The sequence below is a fragment of the Acinonyx jubatus genome, chromosome B4, assembly GCF_027475565.1.
Source record: "Acinonyx jubatus isolate Ajub_Pintada_27869175 chromosome B4, VMU_Ajub_asm_v1.0, whole genome shotgun sequence".
In the NCBI taxonomy this organism is placed as follows: Eukaryota; Metazoa; Chordata; class Mammalia; order Carnivora; family Felidae; genus Acinonyx; species Acinonyx jubatus.
Genome location: NC_069387.1, coordinates 105,697,422 through 105,715,821, shown reverse-complemented (window position 1 = coordinate 105,715,821; position 18,400 = coordinate 105,697,422). Strand labels below are relative to the sequence as shown.

General features: G+C 32.5%; 1 protein-coding gene and 1 non-coding gene across 7 annotated transcripts in view; both read right to left on the bottom strand.

The window, feature by feature from the left end:
- LRRIQ1 (leucine rich repeats and IQ motif containing 1) overlaps positions 1-18,400 on the bottom strand; it is a 230,785-nt gene that overhangs the window by 59,910 nt on the left and 152,475 nt on the right. The window lies entirely within an intron of this gene.
- On the bottom strand, positions 5,865-5,967 carry LOC113602957 (U6 spliceosomal RNA). The gene has a single exon (XR_008288982.1). It is a non-coding gene; the product is annotated as a U6 spliceosomal RNA (small nuclear RNA).

Sequence of the window (18,400 nt, the reverse complement as noted above, 5' to 3'; positions counted from 1 at the left end):
CTTTTATCAGCCTTTCTTGGTTAACCAAACCAGATGTTGGGCCCATAAGGGCAGTGATAGAAAGTAGTGAGGACTCAGTGACCACTGATAATCAACTGAACCTATAGCTAGAACCTTATCACTCTTGATATGTGGAGAATCTTTGTGTAACAATTGTACTTTTATTTTTTTATTTTTATTTGCTTTTTTTTAATTGTGCTTTTAGCTAAAATACAAAAAAATGATCTGTGTCTTTCTGTTTTTTTAAATAATGACATATACTTGCAATAGTCACTTTTTAAAGTACTCATTTTGGAAAGTTTTCCTCAGCTCTACAATAACACTCCATAAATCCTAAGTGGTTTTACATCAGACCTCAGCCAAAGTTCTAAACAACAGTCCTGAGTAAAGATGAGAGATTTCACCGTAAGGGCCCAATTCATATTAACCATTTTAACCCTAAGGCATAGATTGGTAGATTGGCGTGTGCTCAGTGTAAGAAACAGAACAAACATATTGGTGAAGTTGGCTGGATGTACTTGAAGATACTGCAATTCATATACTGCAGAAATTGATTTTGTTTTGGTTAAACTATTTCAGGATTACTCCTGTCACTGAGAAGAAGAAAAGACAATTAACTCTTTTAAACTTGCAGAGGAAGTTCTGTTTTTAGCATCTTGCATAAGAAGAATAATGGTGATATGGATAACTTAATGGATGCTTGTCATTAGTCAGGCTGCTCAGTAAAACCTTTCCGTTGTAGAAGAGGCACCATTCTGCCTGCAGAAACTGAAACCTTTTACCTCCTCTCCTTTCCTACTTCTTTGGGTCTTGCTTCATTAATTTGAAGTCTTATTTCCTTTGTATTTTGTTTCATTACACTCTCCTTGTTTTTTCTCTTTTTCTAAACCCCAGTCTCCTTCAAGGGCTCCTCTGCCCTTGCCATCCCTTCCAATCTCAGGATTCTTCTTGGGTTTGATCTTGGCCCCATTTTTTTTTCTTAGGCTATAATTTTCCTGTATGAGGATATTCATCCAAGTTCTTCAATCATTTTCATGATCTCCTTTTGAAACACGTATCCATCCAAAGCTTTGCCATTTAGACATTGCACAGATAATTTAAACTGAGTATGTAAAAAAGCTGAACTCATGTATTATCCCACTTTTTCCAAATTCCCCAAATGGTACCACCATTGTCAATGTATAAATCAGAGACCAGAGTCGTACTGAACCAGCATTCTTCCTCAACCTACAGCTGAATATTTTACCTCTTAAATTCTTTTCAATCTGTCAAATTTCCTGGATTCCTGTTGCTACTATTTTGTATCAGGCTACCATCATTTCTTCTGAATTACTCTAACAGCCTTTTCACTGGTCTTTTGTTTGTTTGTTTGTTTTGGTCTTGCTCCCATGTACCTATCTCCATACTGCAAATGGCCATGCTAAAGCATAAATCTAATTTTGCTGCTTCATAGGTTAAACTCCTGATTCTCCATTGCCCTTGGATTAAGTTCATTTTTTTATTTTTATTTTTTGCATGGCATACAAGCCATGCATATACCTTCAGACACATGTTAGATTCTTGCCTCAATCACTCAAAAATATTATAATTACTCAAAATGGTTTCTTTTGCCTATAGACCTATGCTTCAGATTACCCACTTTGCCAATGTTGTTTTTGATTTGTCTTCAGGTCTCAGTTTGGAAATTATATTCTTTGGGGTAAGTCCTTGATCTGTCAGCACTATATTTCCTATTCAAGTTAACTTGGAAATGTCCTCCAAAGGTTCCTACAAAGACTCCATGATAGCATTTATTATGTTATATTTTCCTTTCCTATTCATGTGTCTGTTTTTCCTACTATATATAAACTCTTTAAGGGGTACATAGTAGGATAGTGCTCAATAAATACCTGTGAAATGAATAATTGTCACAGTTGATTAATGTTCTATAAGTGACCTGAGAAGTGTTGAGCTGGGATTTAGGTTTTTAGCATGTAGATAAACCTGTGCATTGTGGAGGATAACACATTCCTATATATAATTAACTTAATCATTACAGTAGAAACTTCAGCCCCAAAAATCATAATTAGCTTGGGATGAAAGGTGGCAAATTAAAAAGCAAACAAAAACTACTCCATCATATAAGGTTACTTTATAAAATGTCCACAGTGTATGCAGTCCTAGAGGAAATCAGTTCAGCTTTAAAAAGCTCACTAAAATAAATGAAGTCTCTTTTGAAATTAATGGAAATATTATTCTTTTCTTCATGAAAAAAATAAGTGTTCATTAAACCCATATGCTTCAAATAAATGTTTTCTAAATTTTCAGTATATCATAATATCCTACACACAGGGAGATTAAGATTCAATTATCATTTGGGACACACAAAAAAAGATAATTATTTATATTTTAAATACATATGGCAACCTTCCCATGACTATTTTCTTTTCTCCTAATGGCCTTTCTTAGTAATATAATAAAAAAAATATTCTTGGTTTCATGGACAGAGATGAGTTCATCTCTTTAGGAAAAGCTTTTGGAGGACATAGTTACATGATGAGCAAAATGCTACATACAATGGAGCTATTTTTGGTAACTTTGATAAATGGCTGATTCTATGTATCTCATGCTGGAAACAGTAAAAATATGTTTCCATTATAAAGTATAAGTGGTCTGTACATGTTTATTAAAAGAAGTTATTGCATCATACCTCATGAATAAAGCACAAATAAAATTGGAGTTTGGCACTAACAGAATTTTAAATTCATTAACATCTGTATAAATACTTGTTGTTAGGCTGTTTATGGCTTCTTCCTTAACCAATCCAATCTGTTGTTGGAAAGTTGATGGCACTGGCATGAAACCAGTAACTCTAAGAGCCATTTGTGTGTGACAAGCAACATTCCTATTCTTTTATGATATATTTAAATAAATATGTAATTGATCACTAAGGAAAATTATTTCATGAATAAAGAAGAGGATTGTTGTTGCAAAACTTTAAAAACAGAAATTTTGGGAATAGAGCCAAATTTGTATGTAAGGGTCAAAGGCTAACTGCAGCACTAATCACTCCTTTACATATTTCACTATATTTTATGGCAGGGAGGTTAAAAAAAAAAAGTACTAGTATGAAAAATACTTGCTAGTTTCTGACATTTAAATTAATTCTCAAAATTTGTCTGTCTGGGGGTTGGCTGATACGTAAAGTATATGAACGATCTTTATGAGAAAGCAAAGGAAAGTTAGTTACTAAATTATCTTTTAAAATATATAGATTTTGCAGATGCAATTTTCAATATTATAGAAATGCTATATTTAAGTGAATCCCTCTGAAATAACAGAAACATTCACAAAGTGGATGTAGTTGTGCTTATTAACCATTTATAATAGGTCTTCTGTATTCAACTACTATATATTTCTACCAGAAAGGAGATGTTTTGCCATTTATATGTTCAGTTGAATATAATCTCATTAATATCTTTATAGTGGAGTATCAAATATTACAAAACTAGTAGTCCTTCATTTTCTTCTGTGAGAGCAATATAAAGTTATATAGTCATATGTATAGTCACATTAATGTGTAATTTGTCCCCATGTTTGCTGTTAACTAGGGCTGGGACTAGGGTAAGTCAAGTGGGGCAAATGAAATACCTCAGGCACAAAATTTAACGGGGTAACAAAAATCTCAGGAATCAAGGTTAAAAATATTTTCATGTAATATTTTAAATAAAAATTAATGGAAAAATCCCTGATTAACAAAAAAGCTTTAAATGACAGGATCAGTAACAGTGCTGTGCCAAGCTGTATTGGAACCTGAGGTAAAAGGAAAAATAAGTACTCATCCTTCATTGTCATGGCTTTGGCAGATTTACCCATTTCTAAGTAATATTAAGTGTTAACAGGATGTTTTTAGAACTACCCGGTAGCCATTGTCTAAGACTGCTTTCTGTGTTTCCTATGAATCTGGCACACCACTTAATTTTTCATTAGAAGAGGTTCTGGAATTGTGACATTTGAGAAATTGATTATAGAATAAATTAATTCAGTCTATATTGGAGAGGCTACACCTTAGTGATCTATCTGCTAGCATCTATCTTGCATGTTATAAGTTGGCTTTTTCACCTACTAACTGTGTGATGTTGGGCAAATTATCTACCTTCTCTCTTCCTCAGTTTTTTCCTCTTAAAATATATATAATAATATAAAATAACTGGATACATATCATGCCTAACATATAGTAAGGATTTAATTACTGTAGCCATTTTGCTCTTTTTACCCCTAAGTTAAAGGCTATTATGCACAGTCTTAGTGCTACCTCAGTTGCCAAGGGCCAAAACTTAGCTATGTAGGAGGTAAGACTATCTGTAGGAGTCTTCAAATCCAGGCCAAACTAAGTTCCAGGGGGTCACTGGAAAGATTCCAGGATTAACCACAAAACTAGAAAGAACAATTTTCTGGGGGAGTCCAGTGAGTCCTCCTTACCAGAATTCTAAACCTTGTAACAGGTATTTTTCAGTGTATTTTATTTCATAATATATGAGGATTTTAGTGTGTCTTTAAAAAAAAAAAGTTAATTTCCAGAAGATAACAAGGGTACACAGTCCTAATTGATTTCAAGTTATTTCAAATAATTTTTAGCAATTGCTCAGTAATAACCATGAAGGAGGTTCCATTGACATGATTCTCTCCTGTTTCACTCTCTCAATTTAATTACTGTTGGAAAATATCCCCCTATCCAATCTAGACTCCCTCAGGGAGTGTTAATATAGTAGGTCATCCAAACTAGGGTCCACCCAACGGAATAAAGGAGAGGCTGATGATATAAGTAGGTTGGCCCTCAAAATATCATGGCCATAGGGCCACATAAATATTACTTCCACCTGTTTTTTGTTTGTTTGTTTGTATAGTTGGACTTCAGATTCTTGCTGTATCTAAAGCTTCTACTCTGGTAAAAAGACATCTCTAATTCTACTCATTTATGTATATATCTTAATTGAGGGCCAAGTACATGATTAATTTCCTTTACTAGTTTTACTTCAAAAGAAGCCAGTAAATAGTTTTATATTGATACACTAATGATAGAGACTTGATGGACCCAATTAAACATTTTTATATCATTATAATCACTGCTTTTTTATAGCTACAAAACAGAAATACTCATAGTACGTACATTAATACATTCATAATGCATTTCTCATTGACTACTAGTTTTCTGCATGTGATGATTTTTCTACTTGTCAAAAAGAATACAGATATGCTTCCGTTACAGAGCTAACATCACATAAAATATTGAATATATATTAAAATATTGCTTGCATTATAAAAACCAATAAGTAAATATAAGTAAAAATAATTTTCTTTCACAGTTTGAATGAAAAACATATTAGAGACTAATAAACCTGGTCCCAAACTTATTGCTTTCCATAGGTTATAATTTAAACAAATATCTCCATACACTGAAAATTTAAGAGTTTTCTAAGTGTATACTTAATTGATGCAAAATTTTTTCTTTTATCATATTTTGTTTAGAAAGATAGATTTTTATTTTAGCTAGCAGAAGTTCATTCGTAAATGAATAAGGGCCTCTATTCACTGATTTCACTTTTAATTGAAAAGATAGGTGAAAGTATTATTGATCTACTTACCTTGTAGTCAGGAAAAAAGTCAAGATAGGCATTACAAGTCTTCCCTACAAAATTAATTTTTGGCTTTAAGCTACTTATATAAATATTGATATGTGGAAGCTCTTTTCTGAAGAGAAATTGGGGTGGGGTTTGAAGCTGGAAGGGACTTCAATTGATCAAGTCACTTTGTGTATCATAGACATATTATGTAGACATAGATACACTTTGTGTATCATAGACATAGACCATTAGGAAGGAAAGCAAAATATGGAGCACTTCATGAATTTGCGTGTCATCTTGTGTAGGCCATGCTAATCTTCTCTATGTCATTCCAATTTTAGTATATGTGCTGCCATGTGGGCACGGAAAGCTCCTTTTAATCATTTTTATTTTTTTGTGATATATACAATGTGCAGAAAGTATGGCTTTAGCAGGTGTTTATAATTTCAAGGTGTGTAAGTAATTATACATACATAAATATTATATAAATTACATTTTATATAAACTATTTTATATAAAATTTATATTTTACATATATTTTATTTATATATTTATATTTGTATAAATATATAATATAAAAATATAGACACAAAATATATATAAACATAAAATATTTATATTTATATATATTTATAGTTTATATAAAATTATATACTTTAATATATATTAAAATTATTCTATAAATAAAAATATAAATACATATTCCATGTGACCTCCGATCATTTAAAAAAAATAGAACACTGCTTGCATACAAGAAGTCTTGCTCAAAAGTCTCTTCTCTTAGGGTAACACCACTATGCTAAAGTTTATAACCTTGACTTTCTTGATTTCCTTAAAATTTTCACTACCTATGTATAAGCATTATAGTATAGCTTTGCTTGCAACAATTCTGTACGTATTCTTTTGTTTCTTTGCTCAATATTGTTTATGAGATTCATCTGTGTTGCTGTGTATAGGTGCAATTCATTACTTTTCAGTGTCATACTGTTTTCCACTGTATGGATGTATTAGAGTTTATCCATTCCATTGTTGTTAGACACATGGGCTATTTCCAGTTTGGGTTATTAAGAAAAATGCTGCCCTATCCTTGTACAAATTCCTATAGGGCAAGCATCTAAGAATGTATTCAAAAGACTGTATGAAATGGATATCTTCAAGTCAACTACATGTAACATTGTTTTCCAAATGGTTGTATTAAATTATACTTCAATTAGCAAAATATAAGTCCTATTGGTTATGTGTTTTCCAAATTTTATTTTTGTTAGGATTTTTTTTAAACTTTGCAGATTTAATTTGTATTTCTCTGCTACAAAATGAGATTAAACACCTTTTTATATGTTCACAAGTTATTTGGATTTCTTCTTTTGTGAAAAATATGTTAAGGCTTATTTATTTTTTTCTATTAGGCTATTTGTATTTTAATGACTTTTAGGAATTATACACTCTGGATATTATACATTCTGGACCTTTGTTGATTATATGTGTGGCAAATGCCTTCTCCATCTCTGTGGGTTATTGTTTCACTACTATTATGACATTTTGGCTTTATAGAGATTCTTAATTTTAATGTAAATATATTTATCAAGATGACCAGTACTTTTGCATATTGTTAAAGAAATAATTCCATATCCAATGTTATATTCTTCCACATTGTCTTCTGTTAAGTTTTATAATTTTGCTTCTTATATTTAGTTCTTTAAGGTGGGCATAATTAAATTTTTTTTAATGTTTATTTACTTTTGAGACAGAGAGGGAGACACAGAATCCAAAGCAGGCTCCAGGCTCTGAGCTGTCAGCACAGAGCCCGATGCGGGGCTCGAACTCACCAACCATGAGATCATGACCTGACCTGAAGTCGGACGCTTAACCATTGGAGCCACCCAGGCGCCCCAATTAATTTTTAATATAGATAATTTATTAAGATTTATTGGAAAGTCTATCTATTCCTCACTGACTTAGAATGCAATTTGTCTTATAATATCAATTAAGCATATATGCAGGGGTCTCCATCAGTTATTATTTTCTGTACTATTTTACTCTACCCTGTCCTACCCTATCCTAGAATTACCATCTCATCTTACCTCATCTCATCCCATCCATACCGTACCACCCATACCATGCAATACTATTTGCTTCAGCTCTATAATAAGAGCTTATTAATAATAAGTTATGGTGTTTGGCAAGGCCTCTCGATTTAGTCATCTTTGTTGAATGTGTTTTGGCTATTTGAGGATTTTGACTTTCTATACATTTTTAGATTCTGCTTGTCAATGTCCATAAATACCTCTTGGGATTTAATTGAGAGAGCACAGTATCCACTGTTAATTTGGGGAGAATTTAAATCTTTGAAATTGAGTCTTTCAATTCATAGATTTACTTATAGTTTTTCTTTAACATTTTTTGATAGAGTTCTACAATTTCCCTGGTAAGGTCTTGTACCTCTTTTGTGAGACACATTCTTTCTGTGAGGCACATGATTTAAAAAATACTATCACAGTTTGAATTTTTTTTCCATTCTGGTTGCTTGCCTAGAATGTTAGGTTTAATATTAGAGTTAAGGTCAGTCTGGGTATTATATTTTTCTACGAATTGTTCACTTTCTCCAAATTTTCAAATATACTGCCATATGGTTGTTCACAATATTCCCTTACTACTGTTTTAGTTTGTATCATTTGTCATCCATCCCAGTTTTCCTTCTTGATATGGTTGTTTGTGCTTTCTCTTTCATTTTCATAATGAGACTTGCCAGGGGTTAATCAAATTTCTTTCAAAAAATGTATCTTTATCAATTAATTGTTTTACTTTTAAAAATTTTATTAACTATTGCTCTTATACTGCAATACATAGATTTTTTTATTAAGTTACTTTTTAATATTTATGATTTTTGACTCATGAATTTTTCAGATGCTTCTTAATTTTCAAGAAAATAAATACTATCTGGTTATCTTATGGTTCATTTATGGTTTATTACATTTTATTCAGAAAACACACTGCACATGATTTCAATCCTTAAGAAATTTCTGAGACCTAATTTCAGGTCAGTATAAGTTAAAGTTTTGTAAATTTCCTGTATGTGTATGAGGGTAATGTACATTCTCCAGTTGTTGAGTATTTTATATATGTCCTTTAAGCAAATGCTATTAAATTGGTTTATCAAACCATGTCCTTACTGATTTTTTGAGTGCTTGTTCTATAAATTGCTAAAAAAGATATAATAAAATTCTCCCAATATAGTTTAGAATTTTTGACCTCTCTTTGCTACTTCCTTAATATTTGCCTTATATTATTTAAAAATTAATTAATAACATTCATTTTTTAGATCACTTTTAGGTTTAAAACAAAATTTGAAGGTAGAGACATTTTTCCATACACTCCCTTCCCTTACATGTTCAAAGCTTCCCCCATTACCAACATGCTGCCACTCCCCACCACAGTGGTACATTTGTTACAATCTATGAACCTACACTGAAACATCATAGTCACCCAAGGTCCACAGTTTACATTAGGGTGCACTCTTGATGCTGTACTTTCTATGGATTTGGACAAATGTATAATGACTTGTATCCACCATGACGGTATCATGCAGAGTAGTTTTTCACTGCTCTAGAAATCCTCTATGCTCTGCCTCTTTACTCCTTCTCCCCAGTCCCAGCCCCTAGCAATACTGATTTTTTTACTATCTCCATAAGTTTTGCCTTCTCCAGAATGTCACATACTTGGAATCATACATAGTCTTTTCAGGCTGGCTTCTTTCGCTTAGTAATATGCATTTAATGTTCTTCCATGTCTTTTCATGGCTTGGTAGCTCATCTGCTTTCATTGTTGAATACTATTCCATTGTCTGATGTGCTACAGTTTATCCATTTATCTACTGAAGGATGTCTTGGTTGTTTTCAAATTTTGGCAATTATCAATAAAGCTGCTATAAACATCTGTGTGAAGATTTTTGTTTGGACATAAGTTTTCAACTCATTTGGATAAATACCAAAGACTGAGATTGCTGGATCCTCCAGTAAGAATATTTTTAGTCTTATAAGAAAGTTCCAAACTGTCTTCCAAAGTGGCTGAACGATTTTGCACTCCTATCATCAATAAATGAGAGTTCTGTTGCTCCATACCTTGTCGAAATTTGGTGTTGTCATAATTCTGAATTTTGGCCATTCTAACAGGTGTGTAGTGGTATCTTGTTGTAATTTGTATCTCCTTGAAGACATAGGATGTGGTATGTATTTTCATATACTTATTTGCCATCTGTATATCTCTGTTGAAATGTCTGTTAAGGTCATTGGCTCATTTTTTAGAAATTGGGTTGTTTGTTTTCTTCTTATTGAGATTTAAGAGTTCTTTGTATATTTTGGATAGTAATCATTTATTAGATAAATGTTCTGCAATTCTTTTCTCCTCATCTGTGGCTTCTCTTCTCGTTCTCTTGACATTGTCTTCAGCAGAAAACAGGTTTTTGATTTTATTGAAGTCCAGCGTATCAAATCATTTATTTTATGCATTGCACCACTGGTGTTGCTTCTAAAAAGTCATAGCTATGACCAAAGTCATCTAGATATAGATCTTCTCCTATGTTATCTTATAGGAGTCTTAAGAGTTTTGCATTTTACATTTAGCTCTGTGATCTATTTTGAGTTAATATTTGTGAGTGGTATAGGTCTATGTCTAGATTTTTTTTTATGTGGATGTCATCTTCTTCTAGCACCATTTGTTGAAAAGACAGTCTTTGCTCTTTTGTCAAAGATCGACTGACCATATTTGTATGGGTCTATTTCTGGGCTGTCTAAATTCTGCTCCATTGATCTATTTGTTTATTCTTTTGCCAATACCACACTGTGTTGGTTACTGTAGCTTTATAGCAAATCTTGAAAACAAGTATTGTCAGTCCTCCAAATTTGTTCTCCTTTAATATTGTGTTGGCTATTCTGAGTCTTTTACCTTCTCATATACATTTTAGAATCAGTTTGTTAATATCCACAAAATGATTTTCTGGGATTTCACTGAGTCTACAGATCAAATTAAGAGGAACTGAAATCTTGCCAATATTGAGTTCTTCTATGCATGTGCATAGAATATTTAGCAATTTATTGAGATCTTTGATTTATTTCATCAAATTTTTGTAGCTTTTCTCATATAGATCTTATACATATTTTGTATATTTACACCTAACATTTAACTTGGGGGGACAATGTAGACGGTATTGTGTTTTTAACTTCAAATTTCACTTGTTCATTGCTAGTACATAGGAAAGTGATTGACTATTGTATCTTACATCCTGAAACTTTGCTATAATTGTTTATTAGTTCCAGAAGTTTTCTTATGCTTTCAAATTTTCTATATAGATGATCATATTGCTGCAAACAAAAACATTTCATTCTTTCTTCCCACTCTGTATACCTTTTATTTCCTTTTCTTTTCTATTGCATTAGTTAGCACTTCCAGTACAAGGTTGAAAAGAAGTGGTTACAGGCAACATCCTTGTCTTGTACTTGATTTTAGTGGGAAAGCTTTGACTTTCTCACCATTAAGTGTGATGTTAGCTATAGGTTTGTTTGTAGACATTTTTTTACCAATTTGAAGAAGCTCCCCTCTATTCCTAGTTTATTGAATTTTATCAGGAATGGTGGGTTTTGTGAAATGTGTTTTGGCTTCTACAGGTATCATGTGATTTTTCTTTTTTAGCCTGTTGATGTGATGAACACATTGATTTTTCAATGTTTAACTGGCTTTGCATACATGGGATAAATCCCAAAATAGTGTGTATAATTCTCATTATATTGTTGGATTTGATTCACTAATATTTTGTTGAGAATTTTCTGTATCACGTTCATGAAAGATATTGGTCAGTAGTTTTCTTGTAAAGTCTTTGTCTGTCTTTGGGATTAGGGTAATTCTGGCCTTAAAGAATGAATTAGAAGGTATCCTTTCTGCTTTTATCCTTTGAAAGAAATTGTAGTAAATTTGTATAATTTCTTCCTTAAATGTTTGATAGAATTCACCAGGAACCCCTCTGGGCCTGGCACTTTCCATTTTGGAAAGTGATTAATTTTTTATTTAATTTATTCAAGAGATATAGGCTTATTCAGCTTGTCCATTTATTATTATGTAAGTTTTGGCAAATTGTGTTCCAAAGAATTGATCTATTTCATCTAGGTTATTATAGTTATGGGCATGGAGTTATTCATAGCATACCTTTATTTTTCTTTTACTGTCCATGGAATTAGAGTGATGTCCCCTCTATCATTTCTGATATTAGTAATTTGTGTCCTCTCTTTTTTTCTTTCTTAGTTAGCCTGGCTAGAGGCTTATTAATCCTGTTGATCTTTTTAAAGGACCGGCTTCTGGTTTCATTGATATTATCTATTGATTTCCTGTTTACAATTTTATTGATTTCTTCTCTAATTCTTTTTTTTTCTGCTGCTTACTTTTAATTTGCTTTACTTTTCCAAGTTGCCTAAGGTAGAAATTTAGATTATTGACTTCAGATCTTTTTTTTAAATGTTTATTTATTTATTTTGAGAGAGAGAGGAAGGGGCAGAGAGGAAGAGAGAGAATCTGAAGCAGGCTCCTTGCTGTCAGTGCAGAGCCCACTGTGAAGCTCGATCTCACGAACTGTGAGATCATGACCTGAGACAAAATCAAGAGTTGGATGCGTAACCAACTGAGCCACCCAGGCACCCCTCTTCTTTTCTAATATATGCACCTTGCTATAAGTTTCCTTCTAAGCACTGCTTTTGCTGCATCCCACACATTTTATAATAAGTGGTGTCTTCATTTCACTTTCATTGAATTTAAAAGTTCCATTAAGTTCCAAATATTTTTAAATTTTTCTTAGTTTAGTGATTTTACTTCTGTAAAAATTAGTCAAAGGATTCATAAAATAAAAGAATGTAAAATAAGACACTACATACCTACAATATGGGTAGGGAAAGGCGGGAAGAATGGGTTTAAACTTAAGCAATTTTCAACTTTATATAAATATGCAGAAGATGTTGTATGCAAACCTAATGGTAACCACAAACCAAAAACCGGTAATAGATGTGCAAAGAATAAAGAGAGAGGAATCTAAGTATATCACTAAAGAAAGCCACAAACCATGAAAAAGAACAAGAGAAGAAAGAATCAGAGAAAATCTATACAAACAATTACAAAGGAGTGACAAATGTCAATAAATACATATCTATCAATAATGGCTTTGAATATAAATGGACTAAATGCTTTTTTTGGAAGAAAAAAAAAAGACCCATCTATATGCTGCCTACAAGAGACTCATTCAGACTGAAAGACACCTGCAGATTGAAAGTGAGGGAATGGAGAAACATTTATCATGCAAATGGATGCCAAAATAAAGCCAGGGTAGCAGTACTTATATTGGACAAAATTGACTTCAAAACAAAGAATGTAACAAGGGACAAAGAAGGACACTATATAATAATAAAGGGAGCAATCTAACAAGAGGAGATAACAATTATAAATATTTATGCACCCACCATGAAAGCACCCAAATACATAAAACAGTTAATAACAAACATAAAAGAAATACTTGATAGTAATACAATAATACCAGGGGACTTAAACATCTCACTTACATCAATGGACAGATCATCCAAACAGAAAATTAACAAGGAAACTATGGCTTTTAATGACACACTGGACCAGATGGATTTAACAGATACATTCAGAACATTCCATTCTAAAACAGCAGGATAGACATTCTTTTCAAGTACACATGGAACATTCTGCACACCAGATCACACATTAGGCCACAAAACAAGGCTTGACAAATTAAAAAAAAAAAAAATCAAAGTCATAGCATGTATCTTTCCTGACTTCAATGATATGACATTAGACATCAACCAAAAGAAAAATCTGGAAAGGCCACAGATACATGGAGGTTAAACAACATGCTTCTAAACAATGAATAGGTCAACCAAGGAATCAAAGAAGAAATCCCAAATTACATGAAAACAAATGAAAATGAAAACACAAGGGCCAAAATCTTTGGGATGCAGCAAAAGGGGTTCTAAGAGGAAAGTTTATAGCAATACAGGCTTACTTCAAGAAGCAAGTAAAATTTCAAATAAAGACCTAACTTTACACACCTAAAAGAAGTAGAAAAAAGAAGAACAAAACCCAAATCCAGCAAAAGGAAGCAAATAATAAAGATTAGAACAGAAATAAGTGATATAACAACTTAAAAAAAATAGAACAGTTCAATGAAACCAGGAGCTGATTCCTCTAGCCAGACTTATGGAGAGAGAGAGAGAGAGAGAGAGAGACAGAGAGAGAGAACCCAAATAAAATTACCAGTGAATGAGAAGAAACAGCAACCAACATCACAGAAATACAAATAGTTGTAACAGAATATTATAAAAACCAATAGGTCAACAGATTGGAAAACCTAGAAGAAATAAATTCCTAGAAACATATAAACTACCAGTTACTAGCAATGAAATTGAGTTAGTATTCAAAAAACTCCCAACAAACAAAAGTCCAGGACCAGATCAATTCACAGGCAAATTCTACCAAATATTTTAAAAAGAGTTAATACTCACTCTTCTCAAACTGTTCCAAAAATGGAAGAGGAAAGAAAACTTCCAAATTCATTCTATGAAGCCAGTATCATCCCGTTACCAAAACCAAATAAGGACACAACAACAACAAAAAGAGTACTACAGATCATTATCTCCCATGAATATAGATACAAAAATGTTCAACAAAATATTAGCAAACCAAACCCAACAACGTATTAAAAAATCATACATCATGATCAAGTAGGATTTATTCTCAAGATGCTAGTGGTGGTTCAATATTCACAAATCACTCAACGTGGTATGTCACATCAATAAGAGAAAGAATAAAACCATACAATCACACTTTGTTATTTTATTTGTTTACTAGGGACAGAAAACTTTATAGTTAGTTTTAGAACTAATGAGGAGATTAGACATTAATCTTTGCAGTAAACACACACCTTACTTACGGCTTTCTAAATCCCATAGTCAGCAGTTGCAGGATAAGTTAAATCTATAAAAAATCATTTACTCAATATCAGCTACTAGAAGAAGTATAGTTTCTTAAAATAATTCAGTTCTATATGTTATATTAATAATTCACAAATAAATACTGATTTTAGGAATAGTCAAGTGTGAATGTGATTTGATATAAACCACAGCTATGAAATTTTGCTTTACTAATGGATATGTCCTGCCCCAGAAATACTTGGTAAAATAAAATTCTGCAAATCAAGCATTTTTCTATTCACATCAGTTTTTGGTCAGAAGCAAGGTATAAATAAAGTCATAGTCCTAAATTAATAAGATTTTTGTTATATTGTTATCTCAGAGTTTGCATCATTTCCTCTGAAATGTCTTTATTACCTGTAGTTTCTAGCATTACTAATTTCTCTCCTACAACAGAAATTTATAGACCAACATTTAGTGGACAGCCTCTGAGTTAACTCCTAGCACCTCCTTTTTGGGTTTCTCCCCTTCCCCCATTCACACATTGTATAGAGCACCCCCAGTGGGTATGTTTACTCAAGAGTCATAGCTGATGGGACTGAGTAATATTACATTGTATATGTATATACCACTCCTTCTTTATACATTCATCTACCAGTGGACACTTGGGTTACTTTCATATCTTGGGTACTATAAATAACGCTACAATAAATATCAGGTTGCATATATTTAAAAAAAGCCATGTGATAATTTCAACAGAGACAGTAAAAAATTTGACAAAGTACATTCATTCATTCATTCATAATAAAAACCCTCTGCAAAGTAGGTCTAGAGGGAACATATCTCAACATAATAAAGGCCTTATATGAAAAACCCACAGCCAACATCATACACAATAGGTGAAAACTGAGAGCTATTCCCCCAAGGTCAGGAACAAGACAAGGATGTCCACTCTCACTCACCATTTTTACTCAACATAGTGCTGGGAGTCCAAGCCACAGAAATTAGACAATATAAAGAAGGAAAACTCTCACTATATATAGATGACATGATACTATATACAGAAAACCCTAAAGACTCCACCAATAACTACTAGAACTGATCAATGAATTCCGTAAAGTTGTAGGATACAAAATCAACACATGGAAACCTGCTGCATTCCTATACACCAATAATGAAGTAGCAGGAAATGAAATTAAGAAAATAATACCATTTACAAGTGCATCAAAACAACAAAATATCTAGGAGTAAACTTAATCAAAAGGTGAAAGACCTTTACTCTGAAAATTATAAAATGCTGATGAAAGAAATTCAAGATGACTGAAATAGAAAGACATTTCATGCTCATGGAATGGAAGAACAGATATTAAAATGTCTATAATACCCAAAGAAATCTACACATTTAATGCAATCAAATACCAACAGTGTTTTTCACAGGGCTAGAAAAAACAATCTTAAAATTGTATGTAACCACAAAAGACCTCAAATAGCCAAAGCAATCTTGAAAATGAAAAAAAAAAAAAAAAAACTGGAGGCATCACAATTCCAAACTTAAAGTTGTATTACAAAGCATAAATAATTAAAACAGTATGGTACTGGCACAAAAATAGACACATAGATCAAAAGAACAGAAAAGAGATCCCAGAAATAAACCTACAATTATATGGTCAATTAATCTTCAGCAGAGGAGGAATGAATATACAATGGTAAAAAGACAGTTTCTTCAACAAATGGTGCTGGGAAAACTAGACAGCCACATGAAAAAGAATGAAACTGGACCACTTTCTTTCACAATACATAAAATAAACTCAAAATGGATTAAGGGGTTAAATAAGAGACCTGAAAGCATAAAAACTTTTAAGTGAGCACAGGCAGTCAGCCACTGCAACATTTTTCTAGATATGTTTCCTGAGGCAAGGGAAATAAAACAAAAATAAACTATTAGATTCACATCAAAACAAACAGTTTCTGCACATTGAAGGAAACAATCAACAAAACCAAAAAGCAACCTAAATGGGAGATGAGCTTTGCAACTGACATATTTGATAAAGCATTAGTATCAAAAATGTATAAAGAACTGATACAACTCAATACCCAAAACCTAAATAATCCAATTAAAAAATGGACAGAAGACATGAACTGACATTTCCTTGAAGAAGACCTACAAATGGCCAACAGATACATGAAAAGATGCTCAACATCACTCCTCATTAGGGAAACACAAATAAAAACTACAATGAGATATTAACTCATACCTGTTAGAATGGCTAAAATCAACAATACAAGAAACAAGAAGTGCTGGCAAGAAGGTGGAGAAAAAGGAATCCTCTTGCACTGTTGGTGGGAATGCAAATTGGTGCAGCCACAATGGAAAACATAAGGAGGTTCTTCAAAAAATTAAAAATAGAACTACATATGATCCAGGAACCACACTACTGGGGATATACTCACAAAATACAAAAACACTAATTCAAACGGATACATGCACCCCTATGTTTAATGCCATATTATTTACAATAGCCAAATATGGAAGTAGTCCAAGTGTCCATCAATAGATGAATGGATAAAGCAAATGTGGTACACACATAAAATGGAATATTATTCAGCTATAGAAAATAATGAAATCTTGCCATTTGCAATGACATGGATAGAGTTAGAGAGTATAAGGCCACGCCATATAAGTCAGTCAGAGGAGGACAAATACAAATGCTCTCACTCATATACATAAGTTAAGGAACAAAACAAATGAGCAAAGGAAAAAAGAAAGAGAGAGACAAACCAAGAAACGGACTTTTTTTTTTTTTAAGTTTAGTTATTTTGAGGGAGTGAGCAGGGGAAGGGCAGAAAGAGAGAGAGGAAGAGAGAATCCCATGCAGGCTCCATGTTCAGCACAGAGCCTGATAGGGGGCTCGATCTCATGACTGCGAGATCATGACCTGAGGCGAAATCAATAGACGCTTAACTGACTGAGCCACCCAGGTGCCCCAAGAAATAAACTCTTAACTATAGAGAACAAACGTATGGTTACCAGAGGGGAGGTTGTTGGGGGGGGGGGGGCCGGGATGAGGGAAATAATGGGTGGGGATTAAAAAACACACTTATCATGATGAGAAAAAGCATAAAATCAAGTGAAAAAAGTAAGTAAAAATACAAAATTGTGCCTTGAAAACAAACAAAAACAAATACAATATTTAAACAAAGAAAATGTCTGTAGTTCTTATTCTGGTGAATTTCAGCTTGACAGTAACTTCCATTCATACAACTTACAGATCACTGAGATATTCTACCTCTTCTGCCTTCTATTGTTTTTAAGACATCAGCTGTTAGTCTAACTGCAACTTCATTGGTAATGAGTCTCCTTTTTTTCTCAGTAAGATTTTTGTTTTCTGATGTATAAAGTTTTTCTCTGATGAGTAGCTCTGGATTTTGGGGACAAAAAATTATCCTGCTTATAATTCAATTTCTTGAAACTGTTGATGATGCCTTTCATCTAGCTCACAAAAATTTTCAGTCATTATCTTACTGGATATTGCCATTGCCTTATTCCATTTAGACATAATTAAACCTTCCCTAACTTTTCCCATATATTTTTATTTCCTAATTTTTTCATCTATTGGCTTATCTTCACTAGATTCTAGATAATGTTTTCTCACATATTTCCAAGTTCATTATTTCTTCAACTTTGATCTGCAGGTAAACCTATATTATAGGTTTTAATTTAAATTATTTTATTTTTCATTTTAAAGTTTATATTCAGTTTTCTCTAATCTACTGTCTCTTGCTGATATTTCCAAAATATATTTTAATCCTTAAGTAAGCATATTTATTTTA